The sequence below is a fragment of the Meles meles genome, unplaced genomic scaffold, assembly GCF_922984935.1.
Source record: "Meles meles unplaced genomic scaffold, mMelMel3.1 paternal haplotype, whole genome shotgun sequence".
In the NCBI taxonomy this organism is placed as follows: domain Eukaryota; kingdom Metazoa; phylum Chordata; class Mammalia; order Carnivora; family Mustelidae; genus Meles; species Meles meles.
Window position 1 is genome coordinate 1,138,657 of NW_025721608.1, and position 4,856 is coordinate 1,143,512.

Genomic DNA, 4,856 nt, shown 5'->3' on the forward strand with positions numbered 1-4,856 from the left:
CTGATTCCAGACCTCCCGCCAGCCACCCAATTAGCTGAAAGTATATCCACCAGATGGGACCTGCCATGGCCGTAGGCAGTCATCTCTACCCAACCTGGTTATTCAGGCATCTGTCCTCAGATCTTTGCTCAAATCCCTGCATATGGGGGAACCGGATGCATAAAAGACAGCTCCTCCTTCCCCATGGCAGGAAACCTTGCTCTTGGGATGGGTGTCAAACCCTCAGAATGGGAGAAACCTCCATGGAGCATGTGGCCACGCCCATACATGAGGGCCGCCCTGGGCACAAAGGTGCATTTTGACCCCTATTCTGAGCCTGTTCTCAAATAAGCTCCCTCGGTAACTGGACCAAGAGCCCAAATATTGGGCCTCCATGACCCTAGACCCACGTAGTAACACACAGTGTGGTTTTCCAGGCTCCTGTACCCAGAACCGTCTCTGGAATCCCTGTTTTAGGGGGACCCCAGTGACAGAAAAAAACAGGACTCTTACTTTCCCCCAGAATGGCACCAAAGTATTGTGAGATGGGCATAATCCCCAGAGAAGGAGAATATATTCTCCATGGACACATGTGGCCACCCCAGCATTCCGCAGCCATCCTAGACACAAAATCCAGGACAAAAGACTGAGCTACCGCCTCACACTCACCCTAATTTCAGTTCCCAAGGAGCTCCCCTCAGGGTCTGCAGTTCGGGCCTGCCATAACCTCAGCCTTAAACCTAACCCAAGTTTGTGTTTTCAGACTTTTGTCCCCAAAACCCTGGCCACACGCTCTCCAGGATGGGGCTTCTGAAGCCACTATTCATAAATGTGGCTGCCCACTCAAAGGATACTGTGCCTGTCACAGTTGCCAAAACCATCTAGATTAGGAGAAATCTGCAAGTCCCCTGAAGCCACGCCAAATTTGTTGGCTACTGTGGAAAAAATGCACCGTCTGAAACACTGTGAGCACCTACCTTCAGTCAGACACCCAGGTAAAATGTCCCTAGAGACAGAATATTGAACCTGACATGCCCTTTGGCCCTAATCTTAACCCCAACATAGGGTTTCAGGTATCATTCCTCAGTCGCCTGTTCTCCAATACCAACATAGGGGGCTCTCCGAGCCACAAACCAAACACCTCCAGTCCCCTGTAGGAAACTGCTATTTGTAGGTTTGTCAAATCCTCAGGGTAGGAGAATCCTGCATGGCACCTGAGACACCACTACATTCCAACGTCTCCCTGAATACAAACCTGCATTGAGACCCATCAGCATGAGACTCTACTTCAAGTCAGCCCCAAGGTAGTTGACCCCAGTGCCAGCAGATCGAACGTGCCATGTTCCTAGGTTGAATGGTAATGCGAGATGGGGTTTCCTGGCATCAATATGTAGAACCCTGCTATCAAATATTTCCATATGGGGGACCCTGGAGTCATCAAACAGTAGTTCCCCTGTCCCGCAGAAAGAAACATTGCTGTTTGGGACAACTCACAACCCTTAGCGTGGGAAAAACTCCATGGCCTCATGAGGCCACCCCTCCATTTGGTGGCCATCATGGACACGAACTCCAGCCTGAGTGAGCGTCTGACACTCGCCCTGAATTCAGAAATTTGGAGACCTCGATTCAGCTGCTGCATATTGGGCCTGTCATGCCCTAGGCCCTAAACCGCACCTGAGCTTATGTTTTCAGACTTCCGTCCTCACACTCCTGGCCCACAAGTCCTCCAGATTGGGAATTCTGGAGCCATGATGCAGCACTCTCCCTGCACACCAGAAGAAATAAATGCTTTATGGGGCTGCCCAAAATCCCCAAATGAGGATCTATGCATGGCCCTCGAGGGCACACCAATTTCATCGGCCACCCTGTGCACTAATGTTCTGTCTGACACAGCCTGAGCCCAGACCTCCCTCCAGCCCCCTAGAAAGCTGGCCGCATATCCAGCAGATGGGACCTGCCATGGCACTACCCCATCATCTCTACCCAAACTAGCTTTTCAGGCATCTGTATTCCAACCTTATCTCAAATCCCTGCATATGGGGAAATCTGATGCACAAAAGAGTACTTCTTCTTCCCCATGGCAAGAAAATTTGCTGTAGGGATGGGTGTATAGCCCTCTGAATAAAAGAAACCAGCATGGCCAATAAGGACATGTCCACTGTTGAAGGCTGCCCTGGGCACATACACACATTGTGACCTTCAGCCTGAGCCTATTTTCAGTAAGGCCCCCTCGGGAGCTGGACTAAGAGCCCGCATATCGGGCCTGCCTTGCCCCTAAGCTCAAATCCTAACCCACAGTGGTGTTTTCTAGGCACCTGTACAAGGAGTCTGTCTCTGGAATCCCCTTTTCTGTGGGACCCCTGAGACAAAAAATATGACTCTTCCCTTGCCCTAGAATGACACCAAATTATGGAGAGCCTGGCAGAATCCCCAGAGACACAGAATTTTCCAAGGCCCCATGAGGCCACCGCTACATTGCTTCCCATCCTAGACACAAAATCCAGAGACAAAAGCCGGAGCTACAACCTCATATTCGCCCTAGTTTCAGATCCTGTGGAGCTCCCCTCAGGGTCTGCAGATCGCACCTCCATAACCTCAGCCCTGACTCTAACATGGGTGTCAAACCCTCATGGTAAGAGAAACCTGCTTGGCCCAAGAGGCTACTCCCACTGTGTAGGACCGCATTGGGCACAAACACTTATTGTGGCCCTTATCCTGAGCCATGTTGTCAAATAAAGCCCCGAGGTACTTGACTAAGAGTGTGCATATCATGCTTGCCTTGTTCCTAGACCCAAATCCTAACCCATGGTGGAGTTTTCTAGGAGACCGTACCCAGAGCCCAGCTATGGAATCCTTCTTTTTGCAGGACCATTGAGACAAAAAAAAAAAAAAAAAAAAAAAAGGAGTCCTCCTTTCCCCCAGAATGACACCAAAGTATTCTTTTCCCCCAGAATGACACCAAAGTATTGGGAGCCCGGAAACATCACCAGAGAGGGAGAATCTTCCATAGCTCCATGAGGCCAAACCAACATCTGTGGCCATCCTAGACACACAGTCCAGAAACAAAAGCCTGAGGTACTGCCTGACATTCACCCTAATTTCAGATCATGAGGTGCTCCTCCCAGGGTCTGCATATCGGGCTTGCCATAAACTCGGCCCTAAACACAACCTGTGTTTGTGTTTTCATACTTTTGTCCCCAAAACCCTGGTCCACACACCCTCCAGGCTGAGCCTCAGTACTGTAGCTACACCACAGGAGTATGCCTGACCATCTGAGGGAAACTCTGCCCATCACTCTTGCCAAAATCCTACAGATTAGAAGAAAACTGCAAGGCATCTGAGGCCACCCCTATTTTGTAGGGCACTCTGGACAAAAATGGACATTCTGACAAACCCTCTGCACTGATATTCAGTCAGACATCCTGATCAATTGCCCAGGAGACAGAAGATTTGCCCTGACATGCCCTTAGGCCCTAGTCAGATCCCTAGCTTAGGTTTTCAGGCTTCTGTCACCAGAGGCCTGTTCTCAATACCAACATATGTGGGGTCATCTAAGGCACAAAACAGAACACCTCCTGTCCCCAGAAGGGGGAAACTTGCTATTTGGAGCTGTGTAAATACTCAGGGTAGGAGAACCCTGCATGGCCCATCAACCACCGCCATATTCTAAGGTTTCCCTGGACAGAAACCAGCATTGTGATCCATCAGGATGAGACTCCATTTCAACTCAGCCCCCTAGGTAGCTCGTTCCAGAGCCAGCAGATCGAAACTGCCATGTTCCTAGGCGTCAATGATAACAGGATGTGGGGTTTCCAGGCATCCATAGGTAGAGCCCTGCTCTCCAATCCTTCTATATGGTATACCCATGAGCCATCAAGCAAAGCACCTGTGTTCTGAAGAACATGCTGTTTGGAGCAGGTCACAACCCCCAGAGTTTGAAAACCTCCATGGCCTCATGAGGCCACCCCTCCACTAGGCGGCCATCATGGGCACAAACTCTAGCCTGAGCAAACATCTGACACTTGCGCTGACTGCAGATGCTACAGATCTTGATTCAGCCTCTGCAGATTGGACCTGCCATGCCCTAGGCCCTAAACCTAAGCCAAGCTTGTGTTTTCAGACTTTTGTCATCACACTCCTGGCCCACCTGCCCTCCTGTTTGGGATTTCTGGAGCCACAATGCAGCACTCTGCCTGCCCACCAGAAGAAAAAAGTGCCCTATGGGGCTGCCCAAAAACCCCAAATGAGGATCAACCTGCATGGTCCTCAATCACACCCCAATTTCATAGGCCAACTTGTGCACCAATTCTCAGTCTGAGACAGCCTGAACTCAGAACTTCCATCACTCATCCAGACAACTGGTGGCCTATCCATCAGATCAGACCTTCCATGGCCCTAGGCTGTCATCTCTACCCAACCTGGGTTTTCAGGCATCTGTCGCCAGACCTTAGCTCAAATCGCTGCATATGGGGGAACCTGATGCACAAAACAGAACTCCTCCTTCCCCGTGACAGGAAACCTTGCTGTTGGGATGGTTGTAAAACCTTCAGGATAGGGAATACCTGCATGACCCATGAGGCCACGCCACTCTGGAGGGCCAGCTTGGGCACAAACACTCACTGTGACCCTCAGCCTGAGCCCTGTTTTCAAATGAGGCCTCTTGATAGCTGGACCAAGAGCCCACATATTGGGCTTACCAGGCCCCTAGGCCCAAATCATAACCTAAGGGGTGTTTTCCAGGTGCCGGTACCCAGAGCGCTGCTCTGGAATCCTTCTAGTGGGGGACCACTGAGAGAGAAAACAGTACTCCTCCCTTACCCAGGATGACTCAAAACTTTTGGGAGCTGGGGAAAATCCCCAGAGAAGGAGAGTTTCCA